Raw genomic sequence first — 25348 nt, forward strand, 5'->3', positions numbered from 1 at the left:
TTCTTATGAACCTTATCCAATCCAATGCACCTATGCTTACTTTTATTTCAAACATGCTATTGACAGATCCTTTATTTAAAGTGTTAGAATAACTGAGTGGAAAAAAAGTAACAATGAGAAGGCAATGATGCAGAAGAGACAGCTTTCCTCAGATTTTCGTAGTTAAACTATGACGTTCCAACAGGGAGATAAAGGACGTGGTAATTTACAGCCACATCCCATACGCTCCTTCCTGCATCCTCCTGTCCTCCCACCAGATTCATACACTACATTATTTTGGCATTAGACTAGTACTGCTTAAAAACTGGCTTGCAGCCTGGATTCTGTTGGCAACTAAGCCACTACATTTTTGAGATTTATATAAGCCACACTAGACATAAAGAAAAACAAAACAAATACAAGAAAACCAGTAAATTCCATTAGTTCTATAACTCAAGATATAGTTGCACAATGGCTGTTAATATAATCCACATCTCTTCTATGAAAGCGAGCCTCTAATATATCACTACCTGTTTCACATACGCAAGAAGCCAACAAAGCTGTGAGGGATGTGATGTGATTACTCAATAACTTGATTAACTTCTTTAGAAAGTACACAGAGATAAATTATACAATGCAGAGTATCATGTACCTCAAACCAGGTTCTATTTTTCTTAGAATTTTAATAAAAGCTTTAAAACATTTTAAGAAAATAATAAAGATAATTATCTTGGGATAAGTAGAAATTTGACGCCTGGGCCTTTTGCATCACCCTGCTGAATATGCAGCATGGGTAACAAAGAGGGCCATTAGGAGAGGGCTGACTGCAGCTGCTGACGTTGGTTGTAGCTCTCCAGAAGGAAAAATGTATTCTTCATTAAGAATGTCTTAATTAAGAAACAGTGAGTCAGGAACTCCTGCAGAGTTTGTAACCATTCAGTCAGACAGCGGCATCATGCTGTCCCACATTGGTGTCCTTCTAGTTAGTCCAGCTTTGTAATTCTTCTGCAAAGCTTTGTTCTCAGGTTCCCTCAGAATCTGACTGGGGCTGCCATTGCCCTGCTCACCAATGCTGTCACACACATAGTGGCTGCTTAGGCAGGGGTTGCTCTTGTGGTTGGTGCAAGTTTCACTCCAGTTTTCCAAGCTCCAACCCAGGGTGAGCATACACCAGAGGATGGTAGTTACACAGTATAATGATCCATGCTGCACCAAAATGAAATACCTATTTAAATACTTAATTTGATTTTCTTTTCTTAAAGAAATACATAAAAATAGATCTGGGATCCAATAAGCCAGCATGCCCTAACAGAGCAGCATCAGAGTATTAAGAAATGATGCTGTAACAGTATCAAGAATTATCGTGGCACTAAATCATCAGATTCAAAATGTCATGAACGTCACTAATTTTTACCTTCCAAGCAATAGTTTAAAATGTGTGTGGATGAATCAGTGACTGTTCATTGTTGTTTAGAGAGGGGAAGAGTGTAATGTGTCCTTCTTCCTAGGGGAGGCCCAGTTGCTCTCTTCACCCCTCGATCACAACTTGCAAGCAATGATGTAGGACACAGAGTGTACCACCCCTGCCCTCAGCAAGAGGGGTGGTACCTTGGAACTTGGGGGTCATTTGGAAATTAGCTGTCACACAAAGAAAACTAAGGAAAGATATAATTGTCAATGTGATGCTCACCAAGATGCACTTTGGTGGAGTGTGGCTAAGACATACCAATTAAATACATTCTGAATTATGCTGGGTCTGAGAGCTGAATCAGACCCTCCCTTTCTGTATTAGGAGATGTATTGTAAGATATTAGAACTTCTTTCCTGTTTCTTTCAAGGCAGATGTTCATGCCTCGGATAAATGAAATAATGAATTATTTGAGAATATATAATAATATTCAAAAATATTTTTAAGTTCCAGTTTTAAGGCAGCATGCACAAAATTCAGTGACCAAGGGGGCCCATAATATGTTTTTAAGTACTACAGAAAACATATACAAGACTGAAAACCATACAGTTGATCTCTTTAAGAACTAATTCATTATCCAAAAAAATAGGAGAGAGATTCAATAAGGGAGTACATGAATGTGTAAGGAGGATTAGAGGTGGCTCTGAGGAATACTCAGAGAGCAGGAGGAGAAAATGGTCAATGTAGAATCATGGAGCAGTATGAGAAAATAGGCAAAGCTATAAGATGAAAACCTAACTGGGGAAAATATTCAAAGGGTAAGCAGGATAGATTAAATGAGCTAAGAGATAAAGACCAATTATATCAGGACTTTGGAAGATGCTTTGGCTGCTGGAATCAGATGCAGTAAAATTCAGTGATGGAGCAGAATCACTTCAAGAGAAAAAACTATAACAATGTTTGCATTTGTGGGAATGGAAGATTTCTCATCAGATCTTTACAAAACAATTACCAGGAAAGGCGAAGGAGAGAAGACAGAATTTTCCTGTATTATAGAATGAACACGGTAAGTCTCAGGTGAAAATGAATAGGAAATGAAAAAGCAGCTAATATGTGAGGTCTGGAAAGGAAAAGTGCAGCCATCAGTGGAAATCAAGAAAAAGGTAATTGAAAAAATCAGAGAAAACATGACAAGAAGCCCAATTTTAACAACAGAGCTGTGTGGCATATTTAATATTTATTTATTTAATCTTGTTTTTAAAGTAGACTGTCAGAACAATCTCCAAGTGTTAGAGAATAAGCATCACCTGCGTGAAAAGAATGATTATTTTTTTCAATTTTTGCAAAAAATTTTTCCTATTATCTAAGCACTTGCCTTTTTATACTAAAATATATCATCAATACCTAATTAATGATGTATTGCATCCTCTTTGTTTTTTTATTTGTTTCATGCAGAAACTATACCACTTTTGCATAGAAAACAATACAATGTCAGTAAAGGTTTTATGTACACACAACCTCCCTCCTCCTCTTCCATTTCATTTGTAAGAATGAGAATTTTTGTGCTATACTCTGCAAATGCACAGACTATTGTACAAAATTGATACTTTATCCTTTTCAGCATTCTATTTAGGATAAGCAAGTCCAGGGCCTCTGAAGCTATATTAGGGAATGATGGATTCTGCAAGAGTATTCCTTGGTACTTTTGAACATTTTAATGATTCAAAAATATATTGAGTTTGGAACTTTCCATCATTTTTTCCTATTCTCTCTCTGAGGAGAACATGTAACACTTTTTTTTTCCTCTCAAAGGAAAAAAAAAAAGCAATCACACTTCAACCATTACTGTTCTTACTGAAATTGCAAAGCATCATACTAAATGTACCAGCATCCCTTTGACAGACATATAAGAGCACCTACTCACTGGTGTAATGGAAAAAGTTAGTGATTACATATACTGAAGTGATTGAGCCAACAACGACTCTAATGGAGGGAAAAAACCTTGATTAATAACAAGTGCCACTAAAAGAACAGATTGTTTTATGAGGAATGAATCACACAAAGTAGTAATACAGTGTGTCCTTGTCCATTGGCTGGGAATTGGTAAGGGAAAGAATAAAAAGGCAAATGTTTGAAGATCAGTAACAGTTTTGATAGAAGGATTTAAAAATAAATTTCTCCCTCCTCTCCTCCAATTCACAATGTGCAGATGTAACAGAGCAGGTATTATATGGTGATATATTTCTGGAAATGTCTTTCATACTAACTAGGTTGCTATTTTAATGGTTCGTACTTATTGTATGTGAAAGTGAGAAGGATGCAGAAGGACTTACTACAAAGCACTGCTTTTGTATTTGAAGTTAGCACAGCATTCCTATAAATGAAATACATTGTGTTTACATACTCCTAAACACTGAAATGTACACACACCCCCACACACATTTGAATAATGTTGATTCAGTTAATACATAGGGTAAGAAAACCTTTTATCATTAGATAAGGGGAAGCTTCAAGATAAGGATACATGCAATGCATGTTTTAGTCTAATGCCTGACATTTGCATGAAAGCAATGTTCATACCAGAAGAAAACAAATCAGTGTCTAAATGAATCATTTGCTATGATTCCATAAAAACCTTTCTACTTTTATTTAAACATCCTGATTTTTCTAAAAGTGAAAAATGTATTGATTTAAAGAACAACTATAAAATACTATCATACCTCATATATACTGGTTATCTCATGATACCATTAGAAGATTCGTACCAGGTAAGTTTGAGAACTGTCCCAAACAAGAAATCCTATGGAATCGGTAAGATTCTATACAGCCATAAACAGAAAACAGTTAGGGATCTTTCTGTAAACAAGCTTGCTTGTTATTTACACAAAATACTGGCAAACAGAATGTCAGAAAGATTTTCAGGCAGACGCAGATGTAATATCTTAATCAGAAATGATAGCTTTGGAGAAAATATTATTTAATGAAGTACATAGAACAGTTTTGTAAAATACGTTTTAAAAGTCATCAGATCTGATTCCAAAATAATTTTGCTCTTTTACCATAAAATGGTTGATTATTACTGATGGATACTCTGTAGTCAGATTTAATAACTACCCACGTGAGACTGAGACAGCACAAAAACACAAGATACCACTTCTGTGCAAAAGCAAAGGATAAATACGCCTCCTCTCTCGCATGACTCTGAGGGGAACCAGGAGCTGCAGCCACCTCCAACAGGGGGACCTACTGTTCCCAACAGTTTCAAACTGACGGTGCTAAATATCAAACACAAACCTCATCTGCACATTGTTGTGCCAGTTCTCCCGCACTTATCCACTGTGGCAGCAACACAAATCAAAGAAAACACTGTCGAGATTTAGTTTTCGGTCCATCACCCGTTTGTGTTCAAACATTATTTTGTACCTTTAGTGCACTGCATCCTTCACTTCAAAATATAATCACAGTGGGAATTTCCCAGCTCCTTTCTCCTAAAACTTATGGAGCAGATGGGCTGCACACACACGCGCGCACATGGCAGAAACTGTGATAGCCACCAATGATGGCATCACCAGCAGCAGAGTATAACAGAAAATCACCTGTGCTGTTACAGTGTGCAGTTCTGGATATGGACTTAATCAGCCAATTCCATTCCTCCCAATTTCTATCCATTTTTTACTTGTTAGAGTGCTTACATGAAATCATCATAGTCGTAATGACTTATTTGGTGCATATTTCTTTCTAATCTTCTCAGGGAAATAAACAGATCTACTTTCTTAAGAACTACAATCTTAATCCCTTTAGCAATAATGCTAAACAGATATTGGCTTTTCTCCTGAAAACACCAAGATTTGTTGCTCTACAACAAATTGTTTCAGATGCAATGTCAGAGTATTGCAAGTTGAGAAACCTATTTGCTGAAAACAATAGAAAAATCTGAACACAAATAAATAAATAAGCCCTCCTCCTGACTATTACTGCTATAAAAACACCATTTGCAAACCAATACACACACACTTCTCGTGGGGACAATGCTAATCTATGTAATAAGAGTATATGGAAGAGCTGAAATAAGTAACAAAATATTAGAGAATTTGTAAAACACACTGCAAATGGTACATTTCAAATGTGATATAGGCTTTGCCTTAACAGAGGGCTTGTATATTCTGGCTCTGAATCAGTAGAACACTCAAGTGTCTTATTAGGAAAATTATACCAATAAGTATGAAAATAATTCCATTGATTTTAATGGTGTGACTGAAATCCAAGTGCATGCACCCTTCCAGTATTTTTCTGCATAGTGACCTTTCATGTCCATCTAAACAGAAATGTGTGCTTCCTTTTATGTTTGTAGCTATTTCTGAGCTCAAACTGAAGCTTTGTATTCCATGGATATGTCCATATTTTATTTTGAAAACAAGGTAATAGGCTTCCTTTCACTGTTTAAAACTGAGCTTCTTGCTGCTGCCATAAAACAGATCAGTAGGCTCAATAGAATAGAAATAGGAATTGGGCAAAATCCATACTGATGACACTGTATTATTAATAAATTACCTACTGTGAACTTTCCATGAATTATTAAAGCAAATAAATCCCATTTTAAAGTGTTATAGATACTAGATAATTTATAAATATGGGATCATTGAATTATAATTCAATCTTTTCCCCTGATCTGTCTGTACTTCCATTTCAAAATGACTTTTATAATGTCCATACAGTATTATTGGGTATAGCTGTCTCTGCATGAATTTGAATGCCCCCATTTCAGTGCAGTGTTGCCAAGCCTGCTGTACATCTGACACCCTGCAGGGATCACCAAAGGACAGTTTCTTAGCCCAGATCTGCTGTTTGCTATGAAGCTGTTCTTTGCAGCACACTTTCTAAGACCACATGCCCTTCTACACGAACACTTAGAGTTATTCCTGTCCCTCCCTCCTGGATAGTGAATGTGTAACTGTATTTTACAGAGATTGAGAGGGGAAAAGGCAGGGAAAATGCAAAGGTGTACATCAAGTCCTCAAACAACTTCTCCTGGCAAGTAACCATTCTTCTAGAAGTTCACTTCTGCTCTCTAACAGTTGATGGCTCCCATGGTTCTGCCATCAGATCCCTGGAAGGGAATTTTGGAGTGCTCTGAGTAAGGAATGATGGCAGCCATGCCCTGCCTCAGGCTGATCTGGGGATGGCAGAGCACTGAGCAAAGGCATGGCCAGATGCCCAGCACGCTGATGTCTGAGTGCTGCTGCCTGAACTCTGCTTAAGATGCACCAAGAAAGGTTTGAAATTTCCCCTTCCTACTTATACAGTCAGACTGCACATATACAGAGATCCACCAGACAAATGTGATGGAACTGCAAATTTTATACATCCCACTGATGGAAACTAAGAGCTGGGAGACTGTAGTGAGTCTGTACCTATGCAGTTGAAAGAGTCTTCCTGACACTGGGGGTGTGAGAGAACAAATGTCTCTAAGGGGATTTCAGAATAAGTCAGGGACAGTAATCTCCTGAAAAATCTAGATTTCCCCAAGTTGCTGACCTTAAACTCTTGAAACAATAGGGAACAAACCATCCTACTAAAAGAATTCGGATGTATCCAGTATTACTTTCTCAAAATATTTTTTATGATGAAAATGAGATTTAAAACCTCCTTAAATAAAGGAACTGAAAATAGAGACAAGTTGACTGCATTGAAATGATCTATTTTTATTCCAGCAAATGTAATCTCTGTCTTTTGCCTGCTGTGTTTCAGATACAAATCCAAATAAATCTGCAGTAATTAAATTAAGAGCTTAAACATGTTGTCTTGGTTTGTTTCTGTACAGTTTTTTCCATACTTGACACCTTTTTATAATTTTTGATTTTTTTCAGCTGAAATGAACATGTACCACAAGGGATGATGCCACCAAGACAGTGTTTCATACCCACTGTTCATACTTTCTCACCTACCTAAGTGCTGAACTGCAGCACCTATTCCTTTTTTTTTTTTTTTTTCCAATTACTTAGCTACTTAGGTTAAACAAAAAAATAAATTACTTTGACATGACTACACAGTTATAGTTTTAAGATTTGGAAGAATACCTACCAGGGATTAACTCTACTTACACAGGGTTTTATCTAAATCTCTAGAGACAGAACTTTCAGCTACCTGAAAGCTGTGTAATACTTAGAACCCAAGAAAACCAAAAAATAATTTTTCTGGGAATAGAGGGAAGAGGAGTTGCAGCAGAGGCTGCTGCAACTAAAGAGAGATGCTGATAATATTAATTCTGATATAATTTTTTCTTAGCTGTTACAAAAAAATTAATAAAATTATTAATATTATTATACTGTTATGTGTAGTCTTGAATGAAGTTGAACTTGGACATCAGTCTTTTAATAATCATATACTGTGGAGGAGCAGAGGGAATGCTGTGCTCCCCTGTCTCATGACCCAGCTCTAGAACACAGTGAAGCACAAACATGCTTGGAAGTTTGAGCAAAAAATCTGGAAGCTACCATCTTGCTGTAAGCCTGTGGTAGGATTTCACCAGGATAAAAGGCATCTTTGAGCCCTTGTGCCTAAAATGATTTGAGTCCCTCTAGTACCCTGATGTTTCTAGCCTTGCTGTTCACTGACAGCCTAAGGAGGAAGTCTCAGTGCTGTTTTTTTTCTAAGTCAGGCACCAAAGTGCTCAGCCCCAGCAGCACTCACATAGCCTGGGAGCATCTGTTTGGTGTCAGAAGGCCTTCCTTCTGCTGGAAAGCATTAACAACCAAAAGACAGAAAGAACAGGTTATGATTACTTTTGTGGAAGTGTAAGTGAAATGTGTCAGGCAAAAGATATATATTTAATCATTTGCCTTTTTGATGCTAGCAAAACACATCCCTGAAGGTATTTACACAACCCTTCTAGTGCTAGCAAAAGCACATATTACTATTTTTTTTTAGTGTATAGTGATCAGCTCTATTTACTTCAAAATATGTTTTATCTATAAAATCATGGTCTACTGGTAGAAATGCAAAATAATAACACTGTAAGTATCTCTGATCTTTGGTCAGCATTGATCTTTTGTATTATTCGTTTTATCTCTCCTGTTACTGATTCACTGATTTACAGATGGTGGAAGAAGCAAGAAACATCTCTACCAGGTACATGCTTTGTCAAGACTAAGCACAGATAGATGATTAAGTCAAATTAATACATCAGTGATCTATAAAATGAGACTTTAAAGATTGTAAAATAATTTTGAATTGCATAGGAATACATTTATCTTAAAGGACAGATCTTTGAAATATTGCAAGAAACTGTCTCCACTGTGCATTACTGAAAGATTGCATTGCTGGAATTCTATAGCAACTCTGACTTTTTATTTTATGTACTTAATTAAAGGAATAATGGCATCTCACTGCTTGATAATTCGAGTTTTTTCCAAGAAGTGCTTTAATTATATCTTTAAAAATTGTTTTTTGATATTATAAGTAGAAACAAAGAGAGTCCATGAGATCCCAATTCAACTGGTAGGGTACACGTGCATGTGATTTATAGTACCAGACAATGTGAAAAATGTCACCTTTACCTCGTGGATTTCCACTGATTTCAGAATGAGGCTTTGCTGCACAAAAGAATAAGGAATAAAGTGTACTATTGTCTAGCTTGGTATCTCTGCAACTTACACTAACTCTGTAAATGTGTCTTGGAATTACTATGAAGGCTACTGCTAATACATTTTTAGCTGAAAGCTGGAATGAGGTTCTGTTCCAGTGAGACAAGCTGATGAGACACAAGCATAATATGGCAGACACTTCCTACACTGGATAATTCAGTAGTTACTACCCTACATTAAGCCATTTTGGTGTAGTAATTGTAGAATCAAAGTTTTAGGTTAACATACAAAATACACTGTAAAGCAAACAATTTATGGGATTATAGGGGAGGGAGGAAGAAGTAAAAAAATTAAAATAAAAAAAACATCAAACTCAGCTAAGACTTTGCTATTTGACATTTGAATAGCTGGCTATTCCTTCTTATCAATAATGCACAGTTGGGTCTAACCTTTGAAAACCAATTGAATATTGAACACAATAATTCTAGGAATGTTTCTGTACATAGGCAAAGTGAATACTGCTATTAGGAAGCTGATTTTATTCTCAAGAAATTCAATGAACCTGTGTTTCATCTTTGGTTAGTGTCTTTGTTTCCTTTTGATTCTTTGGATTCATTCAAAATTTAGATCAAGTTATTAAAAAGAGGCTCAAGACAGACCAGATCCCTGATGGAAGAATCAAAGCTTATCCTCAAAAAGTAGAGTCCAGAGCTGAGAAGCTGCAACCCAAGAGTATTTTTTGAAACAAAACTTTATGGATGTCCAAGAGGGTCCCCAAAAAAATGGAGGCCAGCAAAAGAATTGCTAGTTTCCACTGTTGTAGCATAGCTGTTACCAATTTTTATCTTAGTTTAAAAGTTTCTAGAACTGAATGCTCACAGAGATTCAGGAGGTTACCGTAATGTGTTATTAATGTTTGTAAATTGCTTTCACAACCTTTAATGAAAGTGAAAAGGACAGTGTTGTTGCAAAGCATTTTTCATTGATTGCCTGGAGATTCCCAGCAGTCAGTCTCCTATTTCACTATGGCAATATTAATAGAGAATCTACGATATGAGAACCAATAGAAATGAATGTTTAAGATCCTCAGAGTAAACCATTCACTGTATGGAGGAGAAGCCTAAAGCATTTTAAATGGTACTATATCTAAAATAGAAACTGCAGAGCATGCTTTATCTTTTATAGCGTGTAAACCCACACGCATCTTGGAAGTATGAATACCCCAGAGATTCATTATACAAATTATTCAGGAGACAAGATTTCATCTTGAAGGCCTGTAATACTATCCAGACCTGGCAATAGCTTTGTCAAGTCATGTGTTGACATCTATTACATCTACCTAAGGACTTCAATGGGAAACCCTTCCCTGATTGTACAAGCCAACAGGAATTTATAAAATCACACTGTAAGACATAGTTTATGAGGGTGCTGTGTAATCACACACCTACTACACTTAATCACACAGATAAATCAAATTCTTTCATCCATAGCATAAGGTTCATTACTGTTCAGTAAGAACAATAACCTGCCCCATAAGCAAAACAGATGTTTTTCTGTGTTTACAGTTAAAATATAATAAACCATAAAGCACAAGGCCTGCCAAACACACGTACAATGACGGTTTTTGGTTTTAAACACAAAAGCTATAACCTGAAAGTAAATGCTCCTACTGCTGCAGGACTCAACCCCTGGTTTTCATATCAAATATCAGCATCTTACAGAGAGACAGGATACATGTACCATGAGGAAGAGGGAGGTGTTCAGAGCACACAAGGAGGAAAACAGTCTGATTGCCTGAGTAGAATCCTGAGACAATTCCCCGAATTGACAAATTTTCAGTGTTTGAAACGTTCTGACTAAAATATATGTCCAATATTGACACATTAATTAGGTCTCTTTCTGTTATAGAATCTTTTAGAGAAGCTGATGAAGTGGTCTTCCCTTAGTTTGGGCATTACAAATATCCCATTTTTTCTTTTCTTGCAAAGCCAAGTATTTTCACTAGATTGTTAGGAAGAATTTTCTTTCAAAAATATCTTCCTGTTAAAGCTAGTCATGGGTCTAAAAAATCCCTTATTCCCTTATGTCAGTGAACAGGTTAAATATTACTGGGGAATACAGACACACAGATATACCACTTACACATCATTGTAATCATATAAGTCTTGTTTTTGTTTGAAACCACAACAAAATTTTGACTGTTTTCAGTATCAGTTGGGGTCCCAATTAAGCTGCATACATAGTTAGCACATTACTCTTTTTAGGCACCATTTCAGTGTAAGATTTTTTTTTTCATATCATCCACACTCATCATAAGATAATTATGCTTATAAGAAGCTAATAATTACTAGGATTATGTATTTTAAGTTGTTAATGTACCTCACTGACAGGGTTTTGAGGAGGCAGGAAGGTTTGGAAGGTGAAAAAGTTAATTTTTTTTAACAAGAAAACATAGCAGAATCTTTAGGATGTTAAATTTCAGATGTTTATCTATTGAAAGAAGAGCTTTGAAATGCAATTATAAGGAATTGAAGAGCCTACAGACAAATGAAGTGTATTTTTTTCAAATCCTATTAAGAATAGTTAATTTAAAGCTTAATTAATTTTTTTTTAAGATGGACCCTGTTGGTAACTAATTCTTTTTAAGCAGCCCATCTTGTTTCCACAAGCAATGGCAGGAAGTAATTTTTAATAAATTACACAATTTTTTATTTTTTTTTGTTTCATCATCTTTTTCAGTCTCAGGGACCAACAAAATGAGAAATTTTAGAATATATGATAGTTGAGATGGTCAACCTACAAGACAACTATGCTGTAAGTCACAGTCATTAGCAAGACAGGATTCAGAAACCTGGAAGTTATTTGTCAAGCCTCAAGGATTTACATAGCAAATCCAACAATCTACACAGTAAGAGTAGTTTCTGATAGCAATTGTAGTAAATATTTTAGGAATGTTCGTAACAGTTAATTATGCATATTGTTAACTCTGGATCTGGAGGTACAACTCTCCCTCACCAACACATGTGCTTTAAAAACACCTCCTGAACCCAGTTTTACTTATTACTGACAACCACCACTGGCTATTTTCTGTGTGCCCAATGGTCATCCATGGTCTGATGAGTCAATGTTTTTTCCCAGCTACTTAATAACACTCTTTACACAGCTTGAAAAGCAAAATTATAGATGGTGTCCTTGAGAGAGACTCTAGAGAAGATGCATGCTTAACATTTCCAAACCAAATAGATGATATTTTATGTTGAAAAGGTGAGAAGTCAACTAGCTTTCTAGCCTGCTGGTTTTCATATAAGGGCCTTGAGGTGAAAGAATATTAAGAAGCCACTGAGGCTGATCCACACCAACTAATATTAGTTTGAACCTGACCTTTGGAAGAAATCTTAGAACACAGAAAAAATGAGTGAACAGAAAAAAAGTAAGAGCTCAGACCCCAATATTCTCTCCTGGTGAATGTCAGCACCGGCTGTAGAAGTGGCCACTGCAGGCTATTCTTTTACAACTCAGAAAAGGCTCATGTTTTTCACACCATATCTGCCTTACATCCTTATCCTGTCAAGCCTAAATCACTTTACTACTCTTCTCTGTCACCTCTAGTTATGCCTGCCTTGTTGTATATTATTGCAATCCTAAGTGACATAGCTAAAGTCAATTCCAGGTATTTTGGAAAGAACTCTTATAAACAACAAAGGGTAGTATAAACTCCAAGTGCTGAAATGGGTTAAGTCATTTAATACACTACCCATTATGCGTATTTGAAGAACATAAATCTAGACTGACCCAGAAGTGAATTTTAAATAACTTCAGAAATGCTAATTATATTCAAAGGTTCAGCATCAAGATGTCAAACAATCTTACAAAGGACTCCATAGGACAAAGAGGTGCATTTAGCAACTATTCCTATCAGTCATTTGTGTCCTGTGGCTATATCAAAGGTAAATCTCAAACACAAAACAACCAAACCCTCAGTGTATGCAAGAATATAATGGTAGTTACAGATCCTTTAGAATTAAGATGCCAAACATGAACACATTTAGTGCTCAACAAATAATTTTTTAATGCCATTGATCCTGGATTTTTTTTTTAAAGCTACTTTCCATTCCTTTGACAGATGTGCTGTGCTGCATTTCATTACTTTTTCTCCTTACCTCGTTTTTCTTTTCTTTTAGATAAGTGATGAGGCTTTCGGAAAAGATTAAGTACTGGCAGACAAAGCAATGGCCCAAACACGGTTTTAATTGGAACCTCAAATCCTGTGGAAAAAAAAAAAGAAATTAAACCATTAATAATTTAATTTTACTAACAGACAGACTGAGTTCACGTATCCTGTTTTAGGCAGATTTTACCATATTTCTTCATATTTGATTTCAACAGGTGTGCAATCTGTTAGTCAAACCGTGTTGGAAATAAAATTATTAAAAGAAGGTTTCAGGGAGGTATGGAGAGCCAACAAGTACTGATGGCAGTAGTTCTCATCTAGAGAAGTAGTCCACTGATGACTAGTCATGTCAGAATTTACTTATTTAAAGTAAATTTACTTGATTTATAGTTCAAAAAGCACTTTCTTCTGTAAAACCTAAAAATCTTCCTATTTTTTTATAACATTTAAAATACTCTTTTCTTATGCCGCTCTTTGCCCCATAAATGGATGGCAGAGTACAGACACTACACAGCAGTAGGACTCAAAGGCAACCAAGGCATAATGCTAAACAATTCACTCTTCAAGAAAAAAGATAGTGAAAGAAATTTCATTTCTCTCAAGATTGGCAAAGGCTCTCAACATAAAAACACCCATAAAAGTAAACCATAAAAGCAATTTTTTAAAGAGTCAGAGGTTATATGTTGTAGTATTGGGCAAGCAACAACCAAATAACCAACGAAATAACCCACAGTATGAATAACTTCCTCATTTCTGAAAATAAGACATTTTTGCATTAGAAATCTTTATTCAGATATACAGAACAAAAAAACCTCAGATACATGACAGAATATCAGTAAAATTTTTTCTGAGAATTGCATTTTGTGTTTTAAAGGAGCACAGGCCCAGATTCCTATATAGTAAGTGGCATGAATACAATGGACCAGCAAAAACTTCTACATGTAACTAATCTGACCAACAGAGCTGTAATTTTCCAAGCTGTCAAAGCTACACTGGGGAAGAGGCTGTGTTTCATTTTCTTACTTTGCTGTTATTGCACAAGTATATGTAAATTTAATTTGGGATTACAACAAAATTTACGTACCATGACCTCAGTCAAACAAGGCCACTGAATTCAATAGACATTCTGTAGTAGGCAAGTAGTTATCATTAAGCCTGTTCAATTACATACATTGCTATTATTTAATGTGTCAAATACATCTAAAGCCTATGTAGAAGGTGGCATTTGGAACTGCTGTAAGACCATTGATTTACAAAAGCTCTTTTCATAATGATAGTCTGTATGGGTGTTGAATGCCTTTTTTATTGTTTGTTAATTGAGGGCTGCAGGATGCTATGGGGGTTTAAAAGACTAAACTGAAGTCTATGACAGCAATATTTTTCATTAAACTTCCTTTTCTGGAGAATGAAATGTCTCTCTAAGCATTGAATCAGGAGCATTTCTTAGGATGAAGAGGGAATTTCTGGTCAAGATGAGGATAATACAAAAATAGAAAACCCAAATTCAAGGCTCTGGCCTGGCTAGTGTTGGAGAAACCTTAAAGTCTTTCCCCAAATAACATATTTGGTTTTGGATTTTCCTCTTGACCTAATCCGCATAACTGCAGGCAACAGCAAAGCTTTGGTTCAGTCAGATTACCTCATATACAGTTTCCCTTCCAGAACTGATTAGCTAAAGGCACAACAATGTGTATGTGACAGTCTGCTTGCAAAGCTGCCGGAGATGGGAAGCAGAGGCAGTTTCTTTGCATGGCATAGAGACTGTGTCAACAAAACCTGCAACGACGAGATTAGATCTCTGTGCATCACACCCATCTGCCCCATTATGCTCTCCCAGAAGCCAGGATATCGCAGCACAGACGTGCAGAGAGGCTGTGCCAGAGCCATGGCAGACCAGGCACAGCTGATGAGGCACGGAGAGCAACCTTCTCATGTAAGACAAGCTGAGCAGAGTCACTCAGATCAGTGTCTGCATTGTGCTCCCCACCATTTCTAGTGGTTTCTGTGTTAGCAAGATCCATTCTACTGCCCAGCTTCCCTCAGCTTGTGCTAGAACGCAGAAGGGACAGATGATAGCAATTTATTATGTGCAAAGGCAGATGATTGAGGTACTAGATGAAGGTTAGCATGAGTACTGGGAATTTTGATTTATACAGAGCTGGAACCCAAAGTGGAGGCAGGCTACACTGTCAGCTACAAAGCTAAAGTCCTAACATACAGGTAAGGACATACTTGTGCATTTCCAGTGTCAGACAGAAAGCAACAATGCTCAACACTGGCAATTCAGCCTCAGAAATTTTTATGGGTTTATAGGAAATTCAGAAATGAGCTTGAGGGGAAACCAGGCTATTTCTTCCTGAAAACAATTCTTAGTCCAAATATCAGTCTTTCACTTACTTCTCCATCAATAAATAATTTTAAATACAACTACTGGGCTTCTCTGTGCACATTTCAAAAATGGCTTGCAAACTGCAAGCTCTCCAAGCAGCACTACCCTTTTAGCACAAAGGAACATTTAAGTCAATCATTCAATACACAGCCATTCAAAGACATTACTAGTTTCTCAGGAGGCAATTTTAAAGCCTGGTGTTCTAAATGAGACCCAGATACTGAGTCCTTGCCTAATATTTATTTGCCTATGAAGCTATAAAAATAACAAATACAAAAATAACAACAATCACAGTAGGAATCATTACAGTTTTGTAGCAAAACCTGCCAGAAACAAAAAAAGACAATATCTTATCCTGAGCAGTAAAATCAAGACAGTCTAGCTGTTAGGCCCCCTCTGAAAATATGTGAACCCTTGGGACATACAGATTTTGTGCTGTGAGACAAAAGAACACTCTGGTTGGGATCCATGAGAAAAATAATTGAAAAAATATCAAAATTGTTGAATAGCTTGACTATAAATACACAACTTGATGCTTCAGGCATAGAAAATTCAATAAAGTGGTGAAGTATATAGTAAAACAAATCCCACGATGTCTTACACTAATTTACATTCACAGAAATGTCACAAAGATAATTTTGAGGGGAACTAACTCTATCTAACTAAAAAACTCAGTATTTATTTAGAGCACAACTACATTGCTTGATTTACTGCCAGTATGTTCTTTGCTGCTTTAGCTATTTTTTCACAACCACCGAGACTTTGAACCTTTAAAAGAGTGCCACACCTCACCAAATTGCAATTTACTGTGATATTAGATATCTTATAAGTCTACCCTACCATGATGAATATGAGCTTGGAGTGGAACAAGAGAAGAAATGACAGCATCTCCTCCACAGCATGTGTTTGTGTAAGAATATACTTGAAAGAAAGAGCATGTGAGAGCTTGACATGTCCTTGGGGTATGATTAAAAGCTCGTGAAATAAAATAATTCAAAGATGACAGCTCTGACTTTAACCACCACTGGGGACAAGAGATCTTTCTCTTAAGAAATGCCAGTCATTCGCAAGTTTAGCTGAATTCATACAGAAGATGTATTTTAAAACCTGGTGATTTAGATACAATCCCCAAACCAGAGAGACCCTGTGGGTGACATAAAAATGCCACAAAGTTTAAATAGAGTTTCATTTTTCATAATAATATTAGCCAAAGCTTAAAAATGTACCCACTTTAAATTGATAGTGTTGAATGATAAAGAAAACTAAATTTAGGAAAAAAAAAATCTATGAGGAGGGAGATAAAACCACATGTAGGATATGAATCTTTATTAAAGAAGTATTATCCCCCAGGATGTTTCCTATCTAATGCCACATCTAGGCCATACCAGGTTGGCTCTGTAGCAAAGGTCTGAGTTTATTCAAAGCTAATGAGATTCCTAACCTAGACTATTTTACGTTTTATGTAATGCTGCCTTTTAAGTGGATTTATTTCATTAAACATATTCTTTCTTAAGCTTCAAAGTCTGTTCCACTTTTGTGAATTCCCTTTATTTCCTTTTTGACAGTTCTACAGTTAACCATCTATAGAGATACAAAGCCAGCTGTAGCTCACATTATAATATAAATATATATATAAACACAATTTGCATGAGCTCTCATATAATCCGAAGTTATCTTCAACAGTTTCTTTTTAAAAAATAATGAGATTGACCCAAGCATGAAACCACAGTATCTGAAACATGAAATGTCTTAAATGGAGAACTCATGAAGTCTGGTTCAGTGTCTAATTTTTAATTTTTCATCCAAGTAGTTCAGGACTAAATTTCCCAAGTGCGAACAGTGATCACGTTTCTCTTCCTTGTGCAATAGATATTGTCTAATGAAGAGTGCACACACTGCAGCCTCAGCGGGGGCAAATATAAGGTAGTGATAGGGGCTCACCACCCAACTCTTGGTGCTAGACAACTAAATATGTCAAAGACTGATATGTTTTAGGAACTTGGTGCCTTTGTGAGCTCAATCTCTCCATGAAATGTGTTTCAAAACACTTTCAAAGTTACCAGGGAAAAAACAGACAGATGTAATGCATAAACCCTTTTCCTTATCAAAAAAGACCAAAAATATACTGCATCTTACACATTTCCTGACTAAAATGAATAAACTAAAAGACCAATCAAATCAGAAAACTGCATTTAAACTGCTGTTAGAGTCTGCTTAGTCGTGAGAGTGGTGTCCTAATCCACTTGAAGTTAATTGAAGTTTAGGTGTTGACTTCAGCACGGTCAGATTTTTGCCCTGGTTCAATATGTTCGAATATTCAGAGGATAGAACTGCACCGAGTTTTAGAAAGAGAATATCAGTGGGATTCTAAATCACTCAAACTCTTTTGAAAAAATTCAATCTTTTAGAGACTCATCCTTGCTCCTGGTTGCTGAGAGCAAGAAGGAGACACTCTTTCCTTTTGGAGGAGAGGACTGATGTTCAGATTATTTGAGTGCTCACTGTTAATGCAAATGCAGCTCAGTTTTCAATATTAAGCTACTATGAATAGGTAATTCTTACTGCTCCTCAATATTTATTATGTGATAAGGTTTAAACTCGAATCAAAAGTCCCATATGCTTTAACTGAATATTTAAAAAGCAATATCTTCCTATAACAAATTCTACAATTGATACGATCCATTCTCAGAGTGATATTTATTGTTTCTTTAAGCCAATTTCTAGCTTCAATTTGGCAGCTGCTAGATTTTGTTGTTGTTGTTGAATTGTTTAAATAAACACAAAAGAAAACAGAAGATTTGTTGCATGCTTCCTTTTGTATGTTTGTGTCTTTAGAAATTAGCTATAACAGTGCTGTTGTATTAATAACAAGCCCATTAGTAACAGACTAAACTGATTAACAGATAGTCTCTTTATCAAGGAGGGATGTCAGCTGAGGCTGTACACAGTAGTTCAAATTGCATTCTCAGTGTGGAGAATGTCATGATTTTGACAAGCATAAGTCTGTGTGGCTTCCTGACAGAAGTGAAGGCTTCAAATGTGGGCTTTCTCCAGCTGAGAAGAAGTGTTTAGAGGCAAGAAATTTAACACTAATAAAGAAGTTAAAGTTCTAAAAATGTTTTTCCAACCCACAGATTCTTGTTTTGCTGCACCCTCTTCTTCTCTCTCATCCTGTCTCTTGAAAGACCTACCTTAATTTGTTCTGAAATCTGAAATTTTATCCCATAATAGGTCTTCAGACTCAGTTAAGGCACACTGTCATTGTGCTTAAGGATCTTTCCTCTTGCAGTGCCACACTATTAAGATTTTCTATTAAAATTTTACTGGCCAGGTCAAAAGCAGCCTTCATAGCCCTTGGAGGAGTTTCAAAATTCAGGATACCTATTGCTGAACAAATATAGATTTTGGTTTTTGAACACTATTTGCTTTTCTACTCACACATTAAAGGCTGGCTGGAAGTGCTACTACTTTTTCTTCCTATTTGTGCTCTCTTCCCTTCAAAGCGCTTATATCCTCATACCTTAGAAAATTTTCAATCTTATTACTATCAATATATAAACTGCTTTTAATAATAATCATTTAATTCAAATCTTGCTTAGGCTGCTTCTGAAAAAATAGATTTCTAAACAGATTTTCTCGGTATTCCCATTCTCTCTGTAATTTGCTGTTATGACAATCTAAACACATATTTATGCTAGTCCCTACCTAAAAGGTCTCAGCAATACCATGTAATTAATTAGTTAAGCTTCTAATTCATTTGTTGTTAGTTTTGTTCCTTCCAAATTTCCTCATTAAGTTATTGCAGGGAGCAGTGTTTGCACAGCAAAAGAGAAAAATACAAGCTCTTCATTGCATTCTTTTAATACCCCTTTTATCTTTAAACTAGCTAATTAGCATATTAATTAGCTAGATATAGTAGTCATGATCCTACAAGTAACTGTGGGGACAACATTGTACTGATTTAAAGTAACACCATTTGTACTTACATCACAATAATATCTTAACTTTGCTCTAAAACGTCAAGTATTTCAAAATTAAAGTAACTGGTGTTGGAAGACATTACATTAACCATAATTATCCAAGTTAACTTTTTTTGTGCTTTGTCAAAAGTTTCTAGTCCTAACAAATAAATACAAAAGGCTTATTAATTACATAAGAAATAAAATTACATTGACCAAATACATTAAAAGCTTATTCCTTTTCTATTTTTACAATCAGAACTTCTATTTTTTTTTTAGACCTAACTGCTCTTCTTGCCAACTTTCAAAATTCCAGTAGAACCAAAACCTCTATACACCAGTAACAGCTCTGAACAAGAAGAACAACTTGTAAAATGAATGAACAAAAACATTCCCTCCCAAAGTGCTGCTAAGGGACATTTCAGGTGTTACCAGAAGTTTACTGAGAACACTCACAATCACTGCTCATGTCTGGCTACTCTTCTGTTTATTTTCTTCATGTTATACCAGGTATGACTGTAACTACACCAAGAAATCTACCCTTGTAAATCACATCATTGGAATAGGAAAGCAAAGTAGTGTTTTCCATAAAAACATATGCCATGTGTATGTCCTGACTCAACAGCTGAAAATGCAAATGTGTTGAAGATTCCAACAATTTATATTTGTGAATATTCTGTGGTTCATTCTCAAGATACTGAAAACCAATGTATAGATGGGTTCAGGAGATGAGAGAAGAAAAATACACCAAACACCATATCATGTCCTGGTATTACCTTGCCAAAGAACTGTCTCTGTCTACTCGCCCAACAGCAACTCCAAGGCCTGACCAGGAATAAAACAAGCCATGAAGATACACAGCACTTCTGGTTTATTAATGATACCAGGCTGCCCTTGACCTCCTGTAGTTTTTGGTAAGTGCCTGCCACAGTTGCTGCACCACGATAACGTTGCTGACCTGGAGGAAGGACAACCATTGTATGTACAGACCACAGTGATTGTTTCTCCTTAGTCTTATCCCCATCCCAGCTGAGCTGGGAACAGACACTCCAGGTGGTGGTATTGCAGGACAATGTATCTCAGCAATAATTTCATAATGGCACAAATTGCAGTTCATGGTGAAATAAAAAATATTGTGCACTTGCAGGGCTAGTTTACTACAATTTGGTGCAGAATGGCCAAAATTTGTCAGCCAATAAATATCTGATGGTAATTTCAGCATAAGTACCTACGTTCACTGAGTAAATTTTCTGTGGCTGAGCATTTTACAATACAAAGAATTAATTTAAATGCAACATTCCAGTAATGCCCTCATAAAACCACGGTAGCCAAGATCTGTGTTTCTGCATTAACTGAAAGGGGCACAAATATTTATAGCACAAGTCTGATAGCTTGAATACAAGATGTGTACCTGAACAGTCACGCACTGACTTCAATGAGTTCATTACAAGACCGAGGACTATATGTGTTACTACACTGGTGAAACAGGGCTTGTACACCGCACTTGTTCCTCACAGCTTCTGATGCCCAAAAAACCCTGTTCCTGTACAGCATGATAAATGTCATCCCACTCTGAGTTACTCCTTTCCTTTCCCTGTCCTACAGTTCTCCTCAGGTCCTCCGGAGTAAGGCAAAAATCCAAGGCAATCTAAAAAATGAAAAGATTAATTACAGACTTTCCACTTATCGCATTTCTATCTTTGCAATGGTCCATTGATATTAACAAGTGTTTTTGAACTCACATATATAAGATGACAGTATTTCAAGCTGGTTGTGGGCTTGTGGGAATTTTCATAATGTACATTATGGGGTTTTTTTGAGAAACCTAACAGACCTGGACATTTTATATTCAGTTTTATACAGACACTGATGTATCAGATGATTTAGAATGTGTATGCTTTGCATTTATTTGAAATACCTCTGACAAGTAGATATTTTTGAATTAGTGATCTAAAGATTTTTTTTGATGATATAATTATGAGCTGGAGGCTGAATTTTTAGAAGTGAACTTGGTGGTAGATTTGCAATTCAAAGAAGTTACTTAAATTAACAAAAATGCCCTAAAAGAACAACTGTCTACCTGACTGATCCAAGAAAATGAACACTGAAAATAAACAGCTGCCCTGTAGAAGACTATGTGATAAAACTAATCACTCTTTGCATAATGTATTTATTTTCCCCTGTGCTTATTACAGACCTGGTGAACCTTCAAAGCTATAAATATTTAAATATAAGAGACATCCCAGACATTTGAGTTCAAATAAAAGTAGAATTTCAGTAGCCTGACTACAGTAAATCCAGATCCCTTGAAGAAAGCAGTTCTGATTGTTACACAACACTCCAAATCATGTTTTTTCTTTTTTTTTTTCTTTTTTTTTTTTTAATGCTTTGTTTTGTTATACCAACAAATCCTTTTTAAAAGGACCTCTCTGGTGAAGTCTGAATGTTCTTCACACAATAATAGATTCAGTGTCTGGACGAAGGCTACTGTTCTACTAACATAATCACAGCAACATATTAGAGAGAGCAAAAAAACCAATACCATATTTAAAGCTATTAGGATAAGTATCTCTTGGTACTATACTTCATCATAGATCCTCCAAAATCAACTCACTAAAATTAACCAAGTAATGACATTATTCAGCAGTTGAGATGTCTCAGCTATGTCTTTTTCACTTTGAAAAAGCCACATAAAAGCATAGATAGAAGTAGGTATACCTCAAAACAATTTCAGGGTTCAAACCAAGGGATTAGCTTTAGATGCAGGCATTGTCACAGCAATGAGGTCTCTGCAGTTATGTCCCAGATTAAGATAGTGCTTGGAGTCCTGGCGGTGAAAAGCTGCTGTGCTACAAATGAAGCAAAATGTTTGAAAACAAATTGATTTCCCTCTTTTCAGGTTGATGCACACAAGGAGTGTGGGATGTCCTTTCCTTTGGGCCTTTTCTCCAGTCCATCAATTCTCAGTGGTTTCTACTACTGATATACTCCCCAGAATATGCTGTTCTCCCCCCCATTCCTGAATCACTGATCCTACTAGGATAGTCCTAAACCAACATCAACAAATTCAGTTACAGCAAAGGATATAACACCCAGAGCAAAGCTAAGCCAACTATCCATCATTTGCCTTGTCTTGTAGGTATTAAGTACAACATGGTCTGATTTATGAGGAAATCCATGGCATCCTGAAAGCCTCTTTAGGAAAACAGAGTTTGGGATGCTGCCACCAGCACTGAAGCAACTCAGAGTCAGAATCAGCCCTGATAGTCAGACACACCCTCCTAAGTGCAATGCTCAGTTCCTACAGAGTCAACTGAACAACTGTGTCATTTGTCAAGCTGAGCATTTTACTTATATCCACGTATAGATCTTTGTCAGAACTGCTCACAAACAGCTGCAGGATCTATTGGGCAGAAAGGCCACGGTAAGATGACTCACTCTACCTGAATTGCTAAACTGAACAGCTTCAGTTTATGCCAATTTATTAAGATCTGCCTATTATCAAATCAGCCCTCTACCTCTCTCAAATCCAACTATTAGAAAGCAATTACAGTTGTCACTTGCCCAGGTGCAGAGAAGGAGGAACATGCCAGGAGCAGTGTCCCTTCAGATGCTGCCACAAGGGCTGTACTTTCAGACTGAAAAAAGAGGACAAAATTTACCTTACAAGAGCTTTGCCCTTGAGGGCTCTAACAGCCATTTGTCTTTTTGAGGCACGTTCTTCCCTTTACCCCTTCAAAACTGTGCCAAGAAGATCCAGTTCTCAGTAAAGTCAACAGAAGTCTCTCCACTGATTTTAATGAGAGATTGCAGTGTGGGTTCTCAGTGAGGATAGAGTTTCTTTCTTTTCTTTTTTTTTTTTAATTCAAAAATTTCCTCACATAGATCACCTGGAAGGATGTAAAGAAGATTAACAACAGTATTCTGAACTAGTTTAACCTAAAAAGAATATATTTATTCTAAAATATCTCAGTACACTCAGATGTTATGAATATTCAGTACAGCCCCCCTCAGCAGACATTCTTTGCAAGACTATTTTTGCTAAAAGCCATTTTGATGTGACATATAGAAAAGATAAGCCTTTTTATACAAAATAGGATTCCCTGGAAATACTTTCTAATGAAATTTTTATACTATGTAAGCTAGCCTGCCTGCACTCCTTTGGCTCATTCTCCATGGGCTGCTACAATACATTCTCAGCACAGCACGTTAAAAGAAGGACCAATCTGGTCAGTTCTTGAGCCTGTGTATATGAATATGCTATTACAAACAGAAGATGACCCAGGAATATCTCAAGGGTAAAACACTTAAATAGCATACCCTTACTGTGCCATCAAATCTGTTACACAATCTTTAAAATTAATAACGAAAAACAGATCTTAAAAGACCATTAATAAACAAGCATACGAGAAAAGCATTTTAAATAGCTCCTGCTAATTGTGTTTATCTCAGTGTGAGGCCATGTCAAAAAGCCTGCAGCAAATGTATTTTGTTAAAAGCACCACTTGCGCAGCAGGCGTTAAACATTAGAAAGCAAGCTTGTCATTAGTGGGCTACTACTGAAAAGGCTACTAAAACTCAGCTAAATTATTAATATGGTATCTTAAAAATGTCAGATGGAGAATTTAAGTTCCTTTTACACAGTACAGGATTTTAACGCTACTTTTTCATCATATTAGTCCATTAGTAATGTCCCAGCTTATATAATCTTGGAGACAACAAGAGAGCAGCCACATGCCAATCTTGGTTTGCATTCTTCAGTGTGGGAAATCTCTGCTGCTCTCCCCTCTACTTCTGAGGCACCAGTATTTTCCTTATGTGCTTATCCAAATGGAGCTGATAAAATAAGCAAAATTCTCAGGCTGTTTATACAGCTAAAGAAGTATGAAAGGTAAGATTTTTTTTTTAATTTAAATCCACTGTGGTGTTTGAGATTCCTAGTATTGCTGCAGATGCAGTTTCAGGCTGCTTCTAAGCCAGTTTAACACTGAGCTGACACGGAAGGAGACAATTTTGCTCTTCCTTGTCAATCCATGTCTGCTGGAGCGATGAGTTAGTTGGCTTATGAAATGAAGCATTGCTCCCTTTAAGGGTTATTTTTCCATTGGATCAGTCACACTACCAGTACAGAAAAAAAGAGAAGCGCAGTGAGCATCAAGGTGTAAAGTAAGAAGCAGATTATTTTAGGCAGTAATACATTACTGAATTAGCTTCCTTTAACATGAAATCACCAAATGTGGTTTAAAGACAAGTGTTGAAATCTGAAAAACACCATAAGAAGTGTATATAAGGATTTTCTCAGCAGAGGAAGTGAGCTGCTTATTGTACAATCTATTTAAAGTTTTGCTTGCTTTTGCAATTCATTCATAACTCTCCACCAGGAACAGGCAATGCCTACACGCAATGCAACATTCTTCCCTGTTGGTCTTTGAAATCTGACAGAGAATAGGAAAGGAGAGAAATATGATATATCCCTTAGCAACAAAGCTATGATGAGAAATTGTGTTGCTTTAAAACATGAACAGGCTCTCACCTCGGCAGGCTGTACTCTCAACCACCAGCTGCACGGGTCAGCGCACACGTTCATCTACTGAGAAAAGAACTTCTGGGAGTTTGAAGCTGATTTTGTTGTTTTTTTTTTTTCCTTACAGAAGTTTACTCTCATTCTACAGATTACTTTTGGTCACAAGGTAAATCTGAAAAGAACAGTGTAAAGCCAAACACACAATCCTACCCAATTCCTGTAGTTGAAAAAGAAGGTACCAAAGGTCATGTGTTCTGACACCATCAAGGTTCACAAAAGGAAAAGTTTTAAAATAAATATTTTATCCATAGATGTTATATCTGTAATGCATTTGG

The 25348-nt window shown here is 36.4% G+C and overlaps 1 protein-coding gene across 1 annotated transcript in view; it reads right to left on the reverse strand.

The window, feature by feature from the left end:
• Nucleotides 1-25348, reverse strand: part of TENM1 (teneurin transmembrane protein 1) — a 761525-nt gene that overhangs the window by 452901 nt on the left and 283276 nt on the right. The window contains exon 4 of the mRNA XM_027645293.1: nucleotides 13131-13235. The gene's annotated coding sequence lies outside the window, so the exon portion shown is untranslated. The remainder of the gene's footprint in view (nucleotides 1-13130; nucleotides 13236-25348) is intronic.

The sequence above is a fragment of the Corapipo altera genome, unplaced genomic scaffold, assembly GCF_003945725.1.
Source record: "Corapipo altera isolate COAL_440 unplaced genomic scaffold, ASM394572v1 65, whole genome shotgun sequence".
Classification (NCBI taxonomy): domain Eukaryota; kingdom Metazoa; phylum Chordata; class Aves; order Passeriformes; family Pipridae; genus Corapipo; species Corapipo altera.